The 21,850-nt window shown below is 42.0% G+C and overlaps 1 long non-coding RNA gene across 1 annotated transcript in view; it reads right to left on the reverse strand.

Annotated features, from left to right (window-relative positions):
- The window catches only part of LOC110741028, an 89,652-nt gene that overhangs the window by 43,272 nt on the left and 24,530 nt on the right, over positions 1-21,850 (reverse strand). Inside the window, exon 3 of the long non-coding RNA XR_002516535.2 lies at positions 17,378-17,502. This is a non-coding gene — a long non-coding RNA (uncharacterized LOC110741028). The remainder of the gene's footprint in view (positions 1-17,377; positions 17,503-21,850) is intronic.

Raw genomic sequence — 21,850 nt, forward strand, 5'->3', positions numbered from 1 at the left:
GCCCTTCCCAATGTTACCTGTTAAATACAGGGAAGGTCAGGAGGCAGGGGACGGGGAGAAGGAGATTCTAGGTGCTTTCAACACAGACTCTCAAATCTAATATTTGCAGTGTTTTCTCAAATAAGAGTTGAGATTTCAAGAAAGAGCCAAAAGGATTCATTTTTCAAAAAATGTTAGTAATTTTGTTTTCTGAAAGGCAAACTTTTTAGCATGAAAAAAAAATTCAGTATCACAGCCTCCACAGCTCACCAGGGAGGAAACTCTTCATCGTATTGTTTCTGCTCTTAATTAATTTAAGCAGCTGTCTGTTGTCTTCAGAAAATCATCTTCTGGGAAAGTGGGGAAGGTGATATTTTTAAGCACAATTTTTCCCACACAAAAAATACACAGGAGGTCCTAGCAATGAAAAAGCAGGACACATTCTGGAACAGATAGAAGCTCAGGGTGCTGGAGTATGTGCTAGTCAGAGGAGAGTGCAAGGAAGGGAAAGGTAGAGGTGGGTTGAAGCTTGATTCTGTAGATCACAGCAATGTACGGTTAAATTATTGGAGCTTTGTTAGCAGGAGAATGACTGGTACAGGTCTGAGCAGGGTAAATTCAACAATGTAACATGCTGTTCATACTGATGAGTTTCCCAGGCACAAGAGTTTCTTTACCCAACCTGGCCTTGATGGTAGACTCCACTCCCGATGCCAATGCAAAGGAGGAAGGATAGAGCAAGTGTGGGCACCTCTCTCTCTGCCAGGATGGCAGGGAAGGGGAGAGTGGCAGTGCTGTGTGTGTGAGGCTTGTAGATCTTGCTCTAGTCCATGCCCCAAATTGCTCCACCTCTGAATTGCTGATGTGCAATCATTAATACAGCTTTTGGCAGTTCATGCTCTACAGCTGGGTTTCTCAGCACTATTGACATTGAAGTCAGACATTCTTTGTTGTGGGGACTATCTTGTGCATGGTAGGATATTGAGCAGCATCCCTGGCCTCTGCCCACTAGATACCAATATCACTAGTTATGACAACCAAAAATGTCTCCAGACATTGCTGATGTCCTCTCATTGAGAACTACTGCAAGAGATTGTGTGTGGCCAACTGGACTCTCCATGTGCGATGCCAGGGCCCTAGGAACCTCAGGATGTTCTCCTCTGTCCCCAGCACTGCCTCAGAAGCCTAGTTATGAATTGCAGATCTGGTGCTATGCCCCACTCCATCATTCGATTATAAATATAAAAAGAGAAAGTATAATCTAAATGTTTTCATAGAATGTATAGATCTTATAGCAATATGCCAATCATTGGCTGTCAAATATAAAGCATCTCATGGTCATAAAGCAATTTACGATAATTGACATAGAGTTGGGAGCTACAAGGGTTATCAGCAACCAACAGTCTCATGTTAAGTGCCAGCTCTATCACTAAATAACTGTGTGAGCTTGGACAAGTGGTTTAGCATATCTAGACCTCAGTAGTCTCGTTTTTAAAGTAAAGGACTTCAGAACCATAATCTCAGCATGTCCACAGTCTTGATCCAAGTCCTGGTCAAACTTCACTACATTCTTTGTGGCAGTTACACAGAGCTCTTTCAAATTTTGTTTGGTTGAGGTCTCGAGACAATGAATGCCAACTAATCCCATGGTCCACAGTGAGGCAGAGGACCCCTAGCAAACTACCCACCTCTGGTCTATAGCTGAGGTTGGATAAAAGACAAGAGAGAGAAAAAGCTGAAGAAAGGATATGGGGAGGCAGTTGGAATGCAATCTCACCTCCTCCCTCAACTCCAGCCTAGTAAGAGGGACTTCAGGACCACGGAGACAGCTTTTTCCCACATTCCCAGAGCTGGGAAAACCCAACTTTTTCATGTCTGTTCAATCTGAAAGGCCTGTGGCTGACTAGCTGCGCAGGCAACACTGTTATATGAAGCCAGGCTGCTGCACCAGACCAGCATGTGTATGCTGAAATCCTCGTGGCAAATGATGTGGGGTCAGATGGGGCCCTGTGAGAGAGAACTGGCTAGAGATTGTCCTAGATCCTGTCAGGGAGGGCCTCCTGAAAGCCCAAGAGACCTCAGCTGGAAGAATGTAAAAGTGTAGAAATGTACCTCTGGGTGGCCAGAGGTGCCAGCACAAGTCTTGAGTAACCAGCCAGAGAAGGAAGAGAGGGCAGGGCTGGCTAGTGCCACAGTGCAGATCTGAACCGGCTGCAGAGGAATGGAGTTGAGTTGTTTCCTGACCACACTCTGAAATCCCCAGGGGTTAAACTAATACTGTGTGCTCAGTCATTACGCTTCTCCTGAACTCCAGCCTTGCTATGGACTAGATGTTTGTAACTGAGACAGAAATTGGTACCAAGAAGTGGGGTGCCACTGTAACGGTGCCTAAAAATGTGTAAGTGACTTTGAAATGAGGTAATCTATTGAGACTGGAAGAGTTTTGAGGTGCGTGCTAGAAGAAGCTGAGACTGTTATGAAGAAACGTTTAAAGGCCATTCTGATGAGGTCTCCAATGGAAATGAGGATTATATAACTCAACAATAGAGAACAGGAAATTATTGTTGTAACATGGCAAATAACTGCCAAATTGCATTTATGTTCCAGTGCCTTGTGAAAAGTAGAACTTGTGAGTGATGAAATTAGATAGTTAGTTGAGTAGGTTTCTAAACTAGGTGTTGAAGGAGTAACTTAATTCCTCCTGATAGCTTGTAGTAAAATACAAGGAGAGGGAAATAACCTGAAGACAGAGTTATTAAGCAACAAGGAACTAGAACTTAAATATTTAGAAAATTCTCAGCCTATCTATATTGCAAAAAATGAGAAAACATGTTCAAAGAGAGCATCAAGGATATGGTGAAGAAATCATTTAATAAGAAGATTCGTATGGGTGTGAATCATGGACTTAACCAGCTCCCCAGCAGGAAAATTGCCAGTTTGAACTGAAGCACAAGGATCTGGGAAGGAATGAAGGAAGGTTATCATATGGGGCAGCACAGATGCGACAACAGAGCTATTTGGCTGAAAACATGCTCTATTTTTCAGGACAAGGGAAAAATGACCCTAAAGGCAATTCAGAGATCATCATGGCTATCTATTTGATTTCAAAGGGGAAGGAGGTCACCTAGCTTTCCACAGACCAGCCAACCTCTGCCCAAAGCCATGAGCTACCCAAAGTCTTAAGAACTTGACTACCATCTAGCAGAACCCTGGGGGCAGGATCCCCGCCTGGCAGAGCTCTGGGGAAAGGGCCACCACCCCAGTGGGTCTGGAAAGTGGAACGGCCACTCCAGTGAGCATAGAGGGCAGAGCATCAGGCCAAAGATTATTCTGAAGATGTAAGGTTTAATGCTGCTTGCCTTGTTAGGTTTCAGACTTACTTGGGACCCTTTACTCCTTTCTTTTTCCTATTTCTCCCTTTTGAACTGGGAATAACTATCCTATGCCTGTTCTACCACTGTATTTTGGAAGCAAATTACTTGTTTTGTTTCACACATTCACAGCCAGAGAGAAATTTTGTCTCCAGGTTAACCACACCTTGAGTCTCACCCATAACTTACTTGGATGATATTTAAATAAGATTTCAAAGTTTAGACTTAGAATTGATGCCAGAATAAGTTAAGACTTTTAGCATTGTTGGGATGGAATAATTATATTTTGGATGTGAGAAGGACATAAATTTGGGGGCCAGGGGTGGAATATTACAAACTCATTGTCATTTCCCAAAAAAATGCATATGTTGAACTCTAATTCCCAGTGTGATGGTATTTGGGGGTGGGGTCTTTGAGAGCTAACTAGTTCATAAGGGTGTATTCCTCATGAATGTGATTAAGTCCCTTATAAGAACAGGAGGCCAGGCACAGTAGCTCACATCTGTAATCCTAGCACTTTGGGAGTTGGGAAGATTGCTTGAGCCCAGGACCAGAATGGGCAACATGGCAAAACTCCATCTTCCAAAAAATAACAAAAATTAGTCAGGCATGGTGGCTTGCTCCTATAGTTCCAGCTACTCGGGAGGCTGAGGTGGGAGGATGGTTTGAACCTGGGGGGCAGATGTTGCAGTAAACTGAGATCACACCACACACCACCACTGTTGTCCACCCTGGACAACAGTGCAAAACCTTGTCAAAAAAGGAAGAAGAAGAAGAGGAGGAAGAGGAAGAGGAGGAGGAGGGGGGAGGATGAGGATGAGGATAATGAGGAGGATGATGATATGATGAAGAAGAAAAGAAAAGAAAGAGAAAGAAAGAGATGAAAGAAAGAAAAGACAGACAGACAAGACAGACAGAAAGAAAGAAAGAAAGAAAGAAAGAAAGAAAGAAAAGAAAGAAAGAAAAGAAAAAGAAAAGAAAAGAAAGAAAAGAAAAGAAAGGAGGAAGGAAGGAAGGAGGATGGAAGAGGAAAGATGGACAGACAGACAGAAAGAAAGAAAGAAAGAAAGAAAGAAAGAAAGAAAGAAAGAAAGAAAGAAAGAAAGAAAGAAAGAAAAGAAAGAAAGAAAAGAAAGAAAGAAAGAAAGAAAGAAAGAAAGAAAGAAAGAAAGAAAGGAAGGAAGGAAGGAAGGAAGGAAGGAAGGAAGGAAGGAAGGAGGGAAGAAGGGAAGAAGGGAAGAAGGGAAGAAAGGAAGAAAGAAAGGAAGGAAGAAAGGAAGGAAGAAAAGGAAGGAAGAAAGGAAGGAAGAAAAGGAAGGAAGAAAGGAAGGAATGGAAGAAGAAGGAAGGAAGGAAGGAAGGAAGGAAGGAAGGAAGGAAAAGGAAAGGAAGGAAGGAAAGCAAGCAAGCGAGCAGAAAGCTTCCTGCCATGTGAGGATACAAAAAGATGTCAACACTCTGCAACTGGAAGAGGGCCCTCACCAAAACTGAAACATGCTGGCACCCTGATCTTGGACTTCCAGCTTTCAGAACTGTGAAAAATAAATTTCTGTTGTTTATAAGCAAACCAGCCTGTGGTGCTTTGTTGTAGAAGCCTGGACTAAGACAAGCCTTGACAAAAATCAAAGAAAAATATCCAACTATGGAGGATGTCCTGTACACTTAAAAATAACTTCCAGATTTGAACCTATACCCTGCTCATCTCAATAATCAGAATATGAATTCTTAAGTGCCGGTGGACTACTCCCTAGTATTTTTTTTCTTTTTAATTCATGTAAAGCATGAATGCATATACTTTTTAATAGTTGAGACAGTATTGATTAAGCAGAATACTATAGGACCTTTTCAACCACCTCTGTAACACCAGCCCTTCCTCAGGGAAAAGTGCTATCAGTAGTTTTTGGCTGTTTCAATCCAGTTTTCTCCCTGTAGGTGTCATAGACACATACAAACACTTTGTTGGGGGGTAGAGGAGAGGGTTGTTAGCATAAATGATACATTGTTCTATACTTTACTTTTTCACTTAATAACATTACACCAAGATATTTCCATGTCAGTATGTATTGACTTCATTCATTCTCTTTTTTAAAATTGATATACGGTATTTCATAGTATGTTGCACCATAGATTGCAATCCTCTGCTGATGAGTATTTAAGGGAGTGTGGGTTTTTTTTTCCAGTTTTCACTCTTACAAACAATGCTGCAGTAAAAACCTTTGTAAATGTTTCACTAGAGTAAATACTGAGAAGTGGGATTGTTGGATTAAAAGTGTGTGCATATAAATCAAAACCACAATGAGATACCATCTCACACCAGTCAGAATGGTGATTATTAAAAAGTCAAGAAACAACAGATGCTGGCGAGGCTGCAGAGAGATAGAAATGCTTTTACATTTTTCTTCTTACTGTTGGTGGGAACGTAAGTTAGTTCAACCATTGTGGAAGACGGTGTGGCGATTCCTCAGAGGCTTAGAACCAGAAATGCCATTTGACCCAGCAATCCCATTACTGGGCATATACCCAAAAGAATATGTCATTCTGTTATAAAGATACATGCACGCATATGTTGATTGCAGCACTATTCACAATAGTAAAGACATGGACCCAATCCAAATGCCCATCAATGAGAGACTGGATAAAGAAAATGTAGTACATATATACCATGGAATACTATGCAGCCATAAAAAGGAACAAGATCATGTCCTTTGCAGGGACATGGATGGAGTTGGAAGCCATCATCCTCAGCAAACTAACAGGAACAGAAAATCAAACACCATATGTTCTCACTCATAAGTGGGAGAGGAATAATGAGAACACATGGACATAGGGAGGAGAACATCACACAATGGGGCCTGTCAGGGGTGGGAATGCATCAAGAAAAATAGCTAATACATGCTGAGTATTAGGTGCAGCAAATCACCATGGCACACGTTTACCTATGTAACAAACCTGCACATACTGCACAGGTACCCCAGAACTTAAAATAAAATAAAGTATGTGCATATTTTAAATGTAAGTGAAAATTGTGAAATTGCCCTTTTAAAATCCAATTTATTCTCGCACCAACAGAAAGAAGAATTGCCCTTTCGTACCCCTTCTAATACTTGATAGTATCAATAATTTAGATTTTTCTAATATGTTGTATTTTTAAAATGGTATCTCATCTTCATTTGCATTTTCCTCATTATTAGTGACCTTGAATCCTATTCATGCTTGCATCCCTAGTGCCTAGCAGAGTCACTGGTATAAAACAAATACTAGTAAGTATTTTTATAATGTCTACCAAATACAGTTGCAAGGTGCTGTGCTAGAAGGTGTACTAGACATTTTATATGCATGACCTCATTAATTCCTTCAACTGGTCTTTTAAGTATTTCTTTTTCCTTCCCATTTTACAGTAGAAAGACAAAAGCCCTGAAAGGTTAAGTAAAGTCTTCATGATCGCATCGGTAATACAACAATATAAAATTCCAGCCCAGGTCTGACTCCAGAAACAGTCACTTTCCACCTTAGCACTCCCAACTTCTGATTGAGCATGTTCTTTGTACAAGGAGCTATAGAAGGCCTCAAGATCATGAATGCTGTACCCTCATTCCAACTATAACTTGGGGGATCTGACATAAGTACAGAGAATCAGCAGAGTGACTTTACTACTGGAGCTTGTAACTTACAGCTCGGTAAATGCTTTCTCCCCCAGTGCACATCTGGTACTCACACAGCTCCTCCAGTAGACAGGGCAAGTTGCTTAAACATGACTCACCCCCAGCTTGCAGTTGCAGACCCTGCCTCTCAGAGAGGTTATTGGCTGCCCAAGAGCACACAACTGGCAGATGTAGAGGACACAAAGTATCCAAGGAGGGGCCTGGGCAGGATGGAAATTAGACTCCCTAGAGGATACCCGGCAGCCTAGGCAGGCCAGAAAGGTACTAGAAAAGGCAGGACTTGACTGGGACTTTGGATATGGGCAGGCAATGGGTGGAGGCGTGGGACAGAAACAGTGTTTTTTAGAGCTTAGATTCACACGGTAAAGGCTAATCTGATGACCCACAGCAGAACTTTGTACTTTGTCTTCTCTGTGGCAAGCATAGTGATCCTGCTCCTTCCTTTATGACGCCTAAAGTTTCTGGGGCCCTGCTGTGATCTTTCACTCAGGACCCTGCATTCTAAAAGGTTGGCCTGGGAATGCAAGGCCAAAGTGGGGCAGGCCACTAGGAGACACCTCGACTTCTCACTTCCATGGGAGTTTCCAGGAACCTCCCCAACACATCCTCGCCCTGTCCCCACCTGCAAGACAGGGGCACTACCACTGCGACATGCTCAGAGCACGCCACAGTTTACAGAATTGCTCTCTGCTCAGCGGTGGGTGTATTTTATTGAAACCTGAAACTTTTACAATTCCAGGGACCCATGATTAGAAAAAGAATACGAAATAACAAAATTAAAATTACGTTAAATGAATAATTATTTGGAATTAGAAATAAAATGTTTGTAAATAACAAAATGTCAAAAGCAGACCAATACAGTACCATGAAATCTAGAAAACAAGCCTTTTTATTTCTAATTATCTGCCTGATAACACCTTTACAATCTTCCTTTCTACAGTTTGTGTCTGCACACTCTGTGATCCTCTTTTCATATGATTTCAATGATTTGCTACACTTATTTACATAGAAACAGTAAAACATTAATTCAGTCTTTCTTCTAGCATGATGGATTAAAACTCAGGTTTCAGTCACAGTATTTGGGATGCATAAAGCGTGACTTTGCACACAGACATACTTGCTAATTGTGGTTCTGTGGTACCAATGGCCCCCTCCGTCTGACTGTGGCCTGATCCCAGCCTCAAATTGGATACACTTCACAAAATACAAGTATTTTCAGAAATTCCATTTCACGTGACTCCCACCAAACAACCAAAAAAATGTGGTTTTATAATTATATATATGTGTATATGTGTGTATATATATGTTACTGACTATATTCTTTTCTCTTTTTTTTTCTTTTTTTTTTTTTTTTTTTTTTGAGACAGAGTCTTGTTCTGTTGCCCAAGCTAGAGTGCAGTGGTACAATCTTGGCTCACTGCAACTCCCACCTGCTGGGTTCAAGCAATTCTCCTGCCTCAGCCTCCTGAGTAGCTGGGACTACGGCACGCACCACAATGCCCAGCTAATTTTTTGTATTTTTAGTTCCACCATGGGGTTTCACCATGTTGGCCAGGCTGGTCTTGAACTCCTGACCTTGTGATCCGCCCACCTCAGCCTCCCAAAATGCTGGAATTACAGGCATGAGCCTCCATGCCTGGCCAACTGACTATATTCTTAACAAGAAAGAACTTCCATTTGATTATTAGATAAGAACTAAACATCTCACTTCGGTCTGCACATCTCATGATGAGGAGCTCCCGCAGACTAGCTCTGGCTGTGTACTTTTCACACTTTGTTTCTCCTGCACCAGCCACAGACATCTGCTGCCTGGTGCCCTCAGACATGTCATATTGTTTTACAACCTCTGACCTTACACTTCTGTGTGTGATGCCAGGTGGGTCTGCACAGTGAACAGTAAGAGGATTTCTGGAAGCCCTTCCTCCCCTAGGACAAACAGCAGTAACCTAACTATTTCCAAAAGTGACTGTGACCATGTGAATATCTCCCACTGAATTCATGGGAACATGTTCCCAAATCGAATTTGGCCCGCAGCCACTCCATGCCCCCCGGCCGGAGGGGAAGGGATGGGAAAGAAGTCAGAACAGAAAGAGACAATTACTTTAACCAATTACAGATACAATATCTTCTGTACATTTTACCAAAAGATGTAATCACGGGAATTTAGACCCTGAGGCATCATCTTTGTTGGCCTAGTTGTAAATTCATCTCTGGTCTGGCTCCTGACATGGTCCTAGTTCCATCAAAACCCTATGAATACTATTTGTAATGGTGACTCTCCGCCTGTGAACATAGACGTAATGGACATAAATTTGAATACACACTCTGACTCTGACTAGCCCCCTGTCTTTGGGCAAGTGGCTTATCTGCCATTGAAACTTAGTTTCCTAATCTGTAAAATGGAAACAATGACGCCCATTTCCTGAGGCTGCACTGAGGATTAAACAAGATGTCATAAGTGAAAGCCAAGTACAAAGCTATTGGTGCTGCTGCGGTTGCACACTGAATGAACAAGTGGAAAACTGGGATGTCTGGAAGCCAGCCCCCAGCTTCCTGTGCTAACAACTTCTAAGGCGCCTTCAGCTCAGAAACACCCTATGATTCAAAATCCTCAAAGAAAAAAGTCAGGGAAGAATTTAAGGAAATTGTTACATATGATTTTTCACAGGCTCATCTGTGACTCTGTGTGGGTCAAAGAAGATTAAGGGCTCCTGGAAATTCAAAGGCTGATTATGTCAAATCCTATCCCAGGAGCCAAGAGAGGAGTGTGCACCACAGCTCAATATTCTGTGCACAAGCCAGGAGCTTTTAGATGAGCATTTCGGGGGGAGGTAACAGAAGGTGAGGGGTTTCCATAAAGCCACGACTTTAAAACAAATCCTCTGAAGTACAAAGAGCTGAGCTCTGCTCACAGCCTCCAAACCCAGCGATTCTCTCCCTGAGGCTATGGCCTGGCTCTGTCTCAGCTCGGACACCCCAGTCACTGATCAAATCCAATTCCTTCCTGTAGCCCCTGAGGGCCAGAAGATCTCAGACAGGACAGCCTGGGAGGCTGATCATCTCCTGACTGTTGTCTTCCTTCCTAGCACCTCCTCCAAGCTCTGCTAAAGGTGAGGGGGTGGGGATGTCTCTGCACTAAATGGGGAACAAATTAAGTGACAGCTTAATCTTGTAATAGGTCAGGCGGGTGGTTATGCGAGTGATGCATCTTCAAGATGGTGATCCATCTTCCCTGTCTCCAGAGAGAATGACAGCTCAGCAGAGAGAGAGGAGCACTCTGTGAGGATGGAATCGGGAAGGCTGCCCCTGCAGCCGAACCTTGCTCAAGGCCTTCAGAAGGTCCCCTGGAGCTTGAAGTTCCTGCAAAGAGAAGGATCCTAGGCGCCAAAGGAGGCCTCAAGAGCCTGGACTGTTTTTCTCCATTGCACAGTCATAGTCATTGTGTTCCTATTGTGTGTCAGACACATACTCATTTAACCTCGCCACAGCCCAACAAGGTAAGGCTTATTACAGGTGGGAAAATTGAGGCTCCAAGAGGTTACAATGACTTTCCCAGGGTCCCATAGAGCCTGAATTCACAAACAGGTAGGAATCTCTGATTACCACAAAATTGTTGGTTTATTTGTTCTGATCAAAGAAGTTTTGGCTGAGTCTTAAGCACATGCGTATGGACCTGCCCAGGCACGACCACCTTGTGTTCCCTAAGACAGCAAACATTCAGGGCTCCGGAAGAAAAAAATCAAAGGAAAAGCTCCTCAGAAAATTGGTCAAAAACAGCAAATAACAACCAAGGGTGAACTTATACTGTCTAGACCCAGCAAACAGATGCGAGGCTCAGCAGTTGGCCTGCACCAAGCTCATGGCAACCTGCCAGTTACAAACGGGCAAGCTAAGGGCTTTGTTGAAACCCACCACTGCTCATGCCTCTGTGTCAGACTCTGGGGTTTTTGTCTTTCGAAGCCCCACCCTTGCCCTTGGTCCGGGAGGTGGCCTTCCTAGGGGCTGCTCTCCTTCAGACTTTGCTACCCATAAATCCCAGTGCTCACACTTGTCCCTAAGTCGTTCCGTGACAGTTCATCCAAAGGCCCCATCGCACATTGCCTAATCCCCGATGGTTGAGGTTGTCTCTGCCTTCCTGTGCAGTAAATTCAGTTTACCTTTTTCCTCTTTCATCAGTTTGTTTGCATGGAACTACTGCCTAATTAAACTTTCCCCTCCAGTTTCATACCCTCAAACCTAACCTACACATCACTGGCAGATTAAATTCACCAAGCTCCACTTTGATCTCACCAGCCCCTAACCACAATCCTTCAGTAGGAGCTCCCCTTTGCACAAGGTTACTCCCTAATCCAATATTCACATCACTTTTCGTTCAAGCCAGACGAAGCTACCTTGCGTCCCCTGAGGAGAAAGCACATCTCACCATCGGGACTTTTGGTCTACATTTCTGGAGGCAGGGAGAGATGAGTCCTGCAGGGGAGGCTTAAGGACCACCTCAGGAATAGAAGAAGTGAGCCAGTATCCATGAGAACATCTGAGGTGTCTCTCCCAAGGGAGTCAGTAGCCACAGACCAGGGCCAACGACTGCAAATTCTGAGATTCCGGAGCATTTTGTTCTCCCACATCTGTTCTCTACATTTGTGTCTTCTTCCAGAAAAACCATTACAACAGAAACAGCTGCAGGGTGGGAGTGCCAGAAGGATGAAGTGGCAGGATCCCATTCTGTAGCATGTGGAGGAGTCCCCAAGGGAGAGAGTGGCAAATGAAAGGGAAACAAACCAGGCCAAATGCCTGGGGTGGGCAGGCAGGAAAAATCAGCCAGGGACAGACAAATGGTCCTGTGGCTCAGATGTGGGACAGGCTATCCAGTGCTGGGAATTATATCAGGACAGCAGTAAGCACTCTTTGCACACCAGTTGAAAAAGCAAACAGATCCTGAACAAGTGAAGAACTCTTCCACCGCCCCACCTGGCAGCTATCCAGTGCTGGTTTCCATAGCATCTGGGCCTCTACACCATCTGCACTGTGAGAAACATTGGCCACCTTGCTTCCAAGGGCTCTGGCGGCTCTGGTGTTCTATTTTTTTCTTTTCTTTTTTTCCCTTTTCTCTACTACATGGAAATAAGGCCTGGGAGGGTGGGGCCATTTTCAGGCTTGAGAGCACACGTTCCCAACTAGGCTTTGGAGCAGACTTCATCTTAGCGAGTCAAAGTGAAGTGAGAAATGAAGGTGATACGTGTTTGCACTTCACATGTTCCTCTATTTGCTTTCAACGTAGACAATATTTAATAGCACATGCAGCTTCTAAATTCTCCTGATATTTCTGGAGCTGAGGATTGCTGGAGGCCTCATGTAAAAACAAAGCCCAAATTGGTTTCTTTTGTAAGAAAGGCAATGGCAAGGAAGGAGGCAAACCTGGGTGGCCAGTGGCCTTTTCCCTCCGTTCTTCTCTGTCTATAAATGCGTAATTGCCATCCTCAGAGCCAGAAATGCAAAGGGATGTCAAGGGTAGTTTGAACCCCAAAAGTGACAACCTCAAGTGCTGGCTTGGAGCTGAGCATTGGGCAATAATGAGCATAATTTAGTCTGGTTTCTATTTATTGTTACACAGGCTGTTAATTGAAACAGAAGAATAAAAATTGCTGGGAGAAGGAAGCAGAGAAACAAAATCGCTCCAGGAAATTGGAAAATTAGTGAAATGAACAACAGTCAGGCTAAAATAACTACCAGCAAAGGATAGAGAAGAAAGGGCGCACCAAGATCTTAGGTAGGAATTCACAGGAAGCCCATTGGCGAGGTCTTCTTTGCATCTCTTCTGAGGGATGACCCAGACTGAAACTAGCATATTCCCTGTGTGTTCTCAATGAGAGAGGAGGATGGCAGGGCTGTGAAGACACTCAGCCCCCTTTCTTAGAGGGGAAATCATTCCTTGCCAGGTCCAAGGGAAGATAGACACCCAAAAGAGTCCTGGCTGATTGCCTAACAGGACTCAAATCCATAAATGGAGAGATTCAGGAATCTTCATACACCAATTAATAATTAAATCTGGCAAAACCATAGCCCATGACTTAAACCAGAAAGCAGCAGTCTTTTGCAGTAAAAGGCCAGCTGGTAAAGATTTCAGACTTTGGTCTGATGCAATGACTTTGCATGGTTCCTGATGCAATGACTTGACTCTGCCTTGTAGTAAGAAGGCAGCCATACACAGTAACATTAACAACTGGCTGTGGCTGCCATCCAGTAAAACTTGCTTTACAAAAATAGGCAGCGGCCACATTTGGTTCATGAGCCATAGTTCTCCAACCCCTGATTTACATAATAATAGCAAATCCTACTTAACAGCACTTTACAATTTACACAGCACCCTTCCTTGCTTAGTCACTGGGTCATCTCTGTAATCTGTGAGGAGGCAGAGTAGGAGTGACTAGACTCATCTGACAGATGAGGAATTGGAGGTTGCACAAGGTCACACAGACTGTGGGCAGCAAAAACCGGGACACTGCCTCCCTGTGCATCTTGGACTCCACACATTTAGCTCGGCTCCTAGTCCTGCTGCCTCCACTTTCCAAGGATCTGAAGGTGAATTGTGCCACCTCCATTATCCCTGTCTCTGTCCTGGCCCATCTTGTCTTTTATAGGAAGCATCTTCTCCCTCCCTCTGCCTCTGTCTCTGCACTGCTGACCAAATGAAATTTCTAAAAGTCAGGTTTGAGCGCGTCGCATTTCTGCTAAAAGCCCTTCCATATCCATCCATGACCTGCAACCTTAGGTCCAACCATCTTGGCCAGGACACAGGACTGTGCTGGCTCTGGCGTCTGCCTGACTCTTCACCCCTTGCTGCGATTCACTAAGCCTCAGCAATTTTAAACAGTATCACATGCCTCCAAGTGCTATGGCAAGCCTGAGCCTTTGCCTTCACTTGCTGTGCCAGAAAGCCTAATCCTGCCCTCTCCCCCTTATTCACACCAGGATTTCTTTGCTAAGGAGGCCTTGAAGGCTTAAGGGATTAAAATTTTCCCAGCAATTAGAAAACCTGGGTTCTAAGTCTAGCTGTGCCAGGAACTAGTGGGCCTCTACTGGTGAGCCTGCCCTCAGCACTCAGCTCAGCATCTCACCTTGGAGGATGCCTTCTGACTCATCCCCACACTAGGCTGCCAGGGCTCCCGGGGATTATAGAAAGCCCTGCTCTGTCTGTTACCTGCAAACTTGATGCATTTGGGCAGATATCCTCTTAGTAACCTTTCTATTCCCAAGCACATGGGCCCGTACCTGGTACAGAGCAGATGAACAATGAATGCTGATTGACTGGATGGATAAATGAAGGAATCAATGAATGAAGTTCATAGAAGAGAAAACAAATTTTCACACAGACTTTTACTAATAAAGGGTTAGGCTGAACTGAGAGAAAACTTACAAACTTTTTTTTTTTTTTGCTTAAATGTACAATTTAGACAATTCCCCAGTTGTGCTTCCAATTACTTAGACTCTAAATGACAGAATTTGTATTCTGTAAGACTGCCTGCTAATATGCTGATGCTGCATGATTTGCAGGTAAGTAGGGGGGCAAGGTCTTTGCATGGCTGAGTTCTCTCACACTGATAAAGAATCGAGGGCGACAGCTGACTTGACAATGAACTCTCAGCTCAGAAACCCCCCAGTCCAATTATTTCAGCTATACTCAAGCCTATTGACATCACACATACAGAAGAATGAACAGCAAAACCTACTAATGAGGTTTTTCATAAGATAGAAAAATAAACACAATCTGCAGCAAAGCATACTGACAAGGGGCTCAGCAGAGTATAGAATTAAGATTTCACAAAACAACTAGAATGTCAGGGTTCTTTCCTAGAGTGGCCATGGAACATGGGGAGACTCTATGAGTTGAAATTCCAAAGTCTTTGACCTGACTCAGATCTCTGCAAGTCACTTAGATAAGACTCAGTTTTCTCCTCTGCACAATGGGGGTTATAATCTGTGCTCTGCTCACCTCACAGAGTGGTTGTGAGGGTTAAAAGAGATGATAGTTGTGGCCTCATTTTCTAAACTGTAAATAACTATAAAGAGGTGAGGAGTTACCCTAGGTTTCCTGTCTCTGACCAATCTGGCCATTATTTTTCACTAAAAGGCATCAGGATGTTTCCCATAAAAAGACAGTGCTTTGAACATTTAGCCTCCTGTTTGAAGTAAAACATAAATGCATTTGCTAGTACCAAAACGTAATTGGGGTAAGGCTAGCACACAACAACGAAATGTCACATGCTAATAGGAACTCCCTAAGGAATGGTGTTTTGAAATCAGATTTGAAAGGCAAGGGCCCATGCTGACCAATTAGCAAAGACTGATCAATTTCTAAATATGATTTCCTCCCAAAATAAATATCAAAATCTCTGTCACGTATTTCTCAACATTTCTGAAGCCTGCAAATTAGACACATCAATCCAGGGAGCCCTTGTTGACCACCAGTGCCATGTGAGGCTGTGTGCTGGGATCTAAAAATATAATGTGACATGATCCTGAGCTCACAGTCCAACAGGGTGACAGTGGAGAGAATAAGTATTCCAGAACAGTGGGAGAGGAGCTGACGCTGAGATATGAGCAATATGCTGAGGAAACACAGAGATAGAAGACATTCTTTGCATATGCGTGGGCAGTAATTTTCCAAACCACCAGTAACATGGCTGCCCGTGGTGCAGCTGGAATGGCCTTGTAGTGTTTCATTCTGTTATCCGAGAGCATGCAGAAGTGCTTCCCACTTTGCCACTCAAAAATGTCTTTCCCAACTTTGTTTTGTTTTCTTTTAATTTAAAAGTGTGATGTGTGTGTGTGTGTATATATATGTGTATATATGTGTGTGTGTATGTATACACATCCAATCCTATTGTATATATACACCATGTTTTTTAAAACATTCATCTGTCAACACACACTTAGGTTGTTTTCATACATTGGCTATTTGTGAATAACGCTGCAATGAACATAGAAGTGCAGATATCTCTATGAGGTACTGATTTCATTTCCTTCAGGTATATCCCTGGAAATGGGAGCTATATCACAAAGCAGTTCTATGCTAAATTTTTTGAGGAACCTCCATATTGATTTCCATATGGCTATACTAGTTTGCATTCCCACTAACAGTGTACAAGAGTTCCTTTTTCTCTCCCTCCTTGCCAACACTTACTGCTTTTCTTTTTGATAGCAGCCATACCAACAGGTATGAAGTTGTAACTCACCATGGCCTTTTATTTTAGGAACTGATTTTTTAAACTTGCCTTAAATTTTTTAATTGACATATAATTATTGTACATATTTATGGAGTACATACTGATGTATAGTGATCAGTTCAGGGTAATCGCATATCTTTCATCTCACTTATTATTTCTTACTGTTGAGAACATTCAATATCCTTCTTCTAGCTATTTGAAAGTATGTAGCATTGCGGTTTTGATGTGCGTTTCCCTGATTAGTGATGGTGAGCACCTTTCATATACCTATTGGCGGTTTGTTTGTCTTCTTTTGAGAAATGTCTATTCAGGATCTTTGCCTATATTAAATCAAATTATTAGGGCTTTTTTCCACTATTAAGTTGCATGGAGTTTCTAATATATGTTGGATATTAACCCCTTATCAGATACGTGGTTTGCAAATACTTTCTCCCATTGCGTAGGTTGCTTTTTCGTTTTGTTCATTGTTTCCTTTGCTATGAATAAGTGTTTTACTTTCATGTAGGTTTTGTTGAAGAGAAAGAGAAGGAAGTCCTTAGGATTCAAGACAGCAACTTGAGCTGACAATCCCCAAGGAAGATTTTGGGTGAGGGAGGAAGAAGGGAACAAAAACAGGCTCCTTGACTGGTGTAGTGCTTCCACTGACCTGTTACCGCAACCTCACAAGTACAAAGCTCCAGCATAGGTGGACACTCACCCAGCAGTAGCGCTTTACTCTTTACCATCCCATAAAAGTGTTCACTCAGCTGAGTGTGTCACCAGGGCCTCCAGGGCTACCCAAATCTCCTTGATGTGATTGCCCTAAACTGTACTAGAGCTGTGCCTCCTAAGCCCCCATCTCACTGCAGGGAACCTGAGGTCAGGACAGTAATCTCAGTTACTGAGATCTAAAACCCAGAGGTCCTTGTATGTCTGGTATACTGGGAGAAAACACTGACAATTCCGGAGAATTCTGGGCTCAGCTCTGCATCCACCTTACTAAGGGACTTTGTAAACGTCTTTTAAGACCTATTCAGCCTTACCTATAAAATGGGGGTTCTCCTTGTTCAATCATTTTCCATATAAGGTAAAAATAATAAAATAACATAATTATTATGGGTATTAAAGCATATTAATCAATTAAACAATTTTTGGTACTAACCTACTGTGTGTCAGTGTTCACTCTGGGAGAGGCAACAGCTGCAGCCCTGAGTGAGGCACGCTGCAGTCAGCAGGCTCCCTTAAGAGAGGGCGCGAAAGGCCGTTGAAAAGATACACAGCTTCAACCTGGGAGATAATCACAAGACAGTTATACATGCTATATCATCTTGGCCTCTTACATTTGAATCTAACCTTTGAATCTAATCCAGCAGTTGAGTCTAATCTTACTGATAGCCCTCTGCATGTGAATTTTATTATTCTCTGAGCAAACTGAAGCTCAGAGGCATTGGGGTCACAGGCTCAGGAAAAGAAAACAGTAAAGGGTGGAGGTAAGGGGCTTGAACCCTTGTCTTCTGACTCTGAAGCGTGCACTCTGCTCCAGAAACATCCCTGGCCTGTTGCCTGTATCCTTTGTTCATAATCTCCCCTCTTTATCCCCTATAGGACTCCAATATCTGTTTTTGAAGTTTTTATTCGGAAATAGTTTTAGATCTGCCCATGATTCACAATGAGAGTCCAGAGTTGTTCATATATAGTTCATCCAGCTTCCTCTAATGTTATGAAACCTTAGTACATTTATTAAAACTAAAAAATTCATATTAATACAATACTATTAACTACAGATTTTTTTAGAATTTCTCCAGTCTTTCTGCTGATCTCCTTTTTCTTGTTCCAGAATCCAATCTAGAATAACATGTTACATTGAATCATTTTGTCTCCTTAGCTTCCCCCCATCCATGACAGCCTCACTGTTTTCTCTTGTGTTTCATAACCTTGAGATCTTTGAAAAGTAGTGATGGGGAATTTTATCCAATATCCCTCAATTTAAGCCTTTGGAATGCTGTCTCATTATTTGACTGAGGTTATAGATTTGGAATACAATGATGTAATCTGTCCCTATCACATCATATCTGGGGCACATTATATCAACATGACTTATTACTTGTGTTGTTAACCTTAGTCATTTGATCAAGGTAGTGTCTGATTTTCCTTTGCCATACTCTATTTGTTAAAATCACATCACTAAGTCCAGCCCACATTCAAGGGGAAAAGTATTAAGCTCTGTTTCCTGGGGGAAGGAATATCAAAGAATTTGTGGACATATGTTAAAAGAACTACCACAATACTCAGTAAATTTGAGAGGAGATATTTGGGACCTATGCAAATGTCCTGTTTCTCCTTAAAGTTTTACCCACTCATTTTAGAATTTGTCAATTGATCTTGACTGCAACTATTATAATTGTGTTGTCCTAATCACAATTTTTAAATTGCTAATATTTCTTTTACATTTATTAACTAGAAGAAAGATCTGCACCTTCTCCTTTATGTATTTATTCAATCATTTTTATATCATTGTATTAGTTTCTTATTTTTTGCTTGTCCCAGACCTAGAATCAGCCATTTCTCCAAGGAGCCCTGGTTCCTTTTATTGTAGAGTGGTATTTAGAAATCAAGATCTGGGTGCTAGTTGTGCTCATTGCTGCTGGGGTGTCACTGCCTCTAGACTGTGTCAGCATACAGAACTGGGAGATACATGTATGTATAGTAGTCTATGTATACTGACACAGACTTTCTCTTTGACCAAACTTTAATCAGGCTTCTCTGAGCCCTCTTCTAGAAGAAGCCCCTGTACTGTCTTTGGCCTGCCCAGCCCAGTCTTAGGAAAGAATCCTGCTAGGTCATCTCTCCACTCATACCCTTAATATTTGATTATCCATGATATCTGATCAAGTTCCTCATCCCTCCCCTCTGATGTATAAGTCCTTGACCTTCCTTTGGTAAGAATTCTGCTGGGTCAGTTTAACAAGAATCTCCTATCCTTGATGTCTCCTATAGTGGTTTTCCATCCACTGACCCCCTCACTTTGCTTATTGACTGTAAATTCCTAGCTGTCTTTGCTGTATTCTCAGTTGAACCCAATCTCTTTTTCCTATTCCAATAGTCTTAAATAAAGTCTCCATGACCATTTTAACAAGCTTCAGACCAATTTTTCTTTAATAGTAAACACATACTATACTTGTATGTATTTTTGTATCTGTCTAACTGCACATACACATATATGCACACATCAAAATAAACATACATCCAATCGTTATATCCAAATCGAACCTAGCAACACAGTGTTTATTGTAACCTCCTTCCATTTTGCTTCTTGGCATCTTCTTTCTCTGACAGTGAGAAAGAAGATTTCCCTCACAATCTACTGTTTATTACATACTTGCTAACTTTGAGGTATTTACTTGCTAAAATTGTTGAGATTCAAATTTACCAATTACAGCACAAATGAGCAGTTGTTGTTTTGTCTTTAACCTTATAATAACAGGGCAAACACTGTTTCCAAAGTTTCTTAGGTCAGCTACTTTATTTCTCACCCTCTTCATTGATGTTGTGTCATAAATACATAATACAGTTAGATCCTTTTGTTACCATCTGCATTTGATCCTGCAACCACCTGACACTTTTTATTAGGTAAAGGAAGTTTCTTTATATTCCTGAGCACTAAAGTTTATATGATGAATTGGTGTTAAATTTTGCCAAATGCTTTTTATATCTCTCTTCATTTTTCTTCTTTAGTCTGTTAAGTGAATTACATTGATCAAATGTCAAATGTTAAGCCAACCTTGCATTCTTGAGATTAGCCCCCACTTGATCATGATGTATTATCCTTTTATATATTAATGAATTTGATTTACTAATATTTTCTTGAGAGTCATTGCATCTGTATTTATGAAGAATGTTGATGTGTAACTCTATTTTCTTGTAACGACTTTGGTGTTGGTATGAGGGTGATGCTAACCTTGTAAAATGGGTTTTGAAGTGTTTCATTTTCTATTCTAGAAGAATTTACGTAGAATTGATCTTAGTTTTTCCTTAAATATTTGGCATTCACCAGTGAAACCATCTGGGTCTTTAACATATTAATCATAGTTACTTTAAATTCCATGACCGACAGTTTCTACATCTTTGTCGTATCAGTGTTGAGTTCTGATGATTGCTCTGTTTCTTGGGAGTATGTTGCTTTTTATTGCCTTTTCATATATCTTCATGATTTTTTGTTAAAGGAAGACATGATGTATAGGACAGTAGAGACTGAGATAATAGTTTTTATGTCTAGAAATGGACACAGCTTTTCTTTTGCTAGATCCCTAGTGTGAGGGCTCACATTAATCTAATCAGGTGTTGAGCTGGGTTTGAGATTTATTGTCACTGTAGTTATCCTCAGTGTATAACAGTCCTTCAAAATCCTATACAGACAGCTTGTGTCCAGGGTATACTAAAGTAATATCTGTTTAATTCTGAGCTTTGGTCTTCCCTTTTATTCTATGCCTCAGAGAGGGTTCCTTTCCACATTTTCATACTCTCCTGTCCTTCACTCAACAGTATTCTCCTATTATTTGTTAGTGAAATCTTAGGTTGGTTGTGGAGATAAAGGTGGGTAAGTACCATCTCTGTGTTTCTGATAAAGGCTTCACCTCAAGCCTGGACCTTGTCCCTGGGTCCTTGGAGTATGGCCTTTTAACTTCTGCCTCCTTTCTGTCTGTAATAGCGAAATCAGCACTTGATCCTTCCCATTCCCCAGGAGTAGTGGCCAACCCCCATCTCCCCACCAACCTCCCTTCCTCCAGCAGCTGCAGGGAGTATTCAGCACTGCCAGGGACAGCAGACTAATGCCATAGCCCTGCCTATTAGGGTTATCCTTCTGCAGTGGAGATGAGAGAGAATGATGGGGCAGTTTCTGGTCACTCCCACGTCGCTGCTCTTCCCTTTTCCAGCGCTGTACTCATATCTTTTATTTAAGTGCCCTCACAAAAAATATGGGGTTCATAAGGCTTGTAGACAAAGCCTGTAGGAAAGTGTGTACCCCCTAATTTCAGCAGCCCCAAGTCTTCCCTGTGTCCCATCAGTCCACGTTCAGCTTTCACCAGTTAGTGAGCTCTTCCAGCTGAACTATTCCTACTCGTGTTTCTATCTCAGGTGAATGTATGTTCACATTTTCTCTCCCATAGGAACTGTCTCTCCTTAGACTCCTCACAAGTCATTACCTTCATGACCTCAGCTCTCCAATGATTTCAAAAGCAGTCATGCATTTGAAATAAGCCCAGTTCTTTTTCATTGCAAAAGTGGTAGCAATACTCCTTCCATCTCTCTACATCCTGGGGTGGAAGCTGGATTCAGTATGCTTTCATAGCTAATTTTTATTTTAATTCTTAAGGCTTAATTTGAATGAGCTACAAATCTATTTTAACTGGAATGTCTTATTCCAATTCATATAATCTTAAACCTTTTTTAAGAATGTAAAAACTCTCATTAGATATCAACCTCCAAGAAATGTTTTTAATCATTGTACACACACAATTATAGAATTTGGGAGGATTATCACTTAGACCCAACAAACACAAACTTTGAACACTACTCTTCAGGTTCCTGAAGCAATTATAATGAGAATAATTTTAAGAAGGACAGAAAACTCCCT

Source organism: Papio anubis, chromosome 14, assembly GCF_008728515.1.
Source record: "Papio anubis isolate 15944 chromosome 14, Panubis1.0, whole genome shotgun sequence".
Lineage (NCBI taxonomy): Eukaryota > Metazoa > Chordata > Mammalia > Primates > Cercopithecidae > Papio > Papio anubis.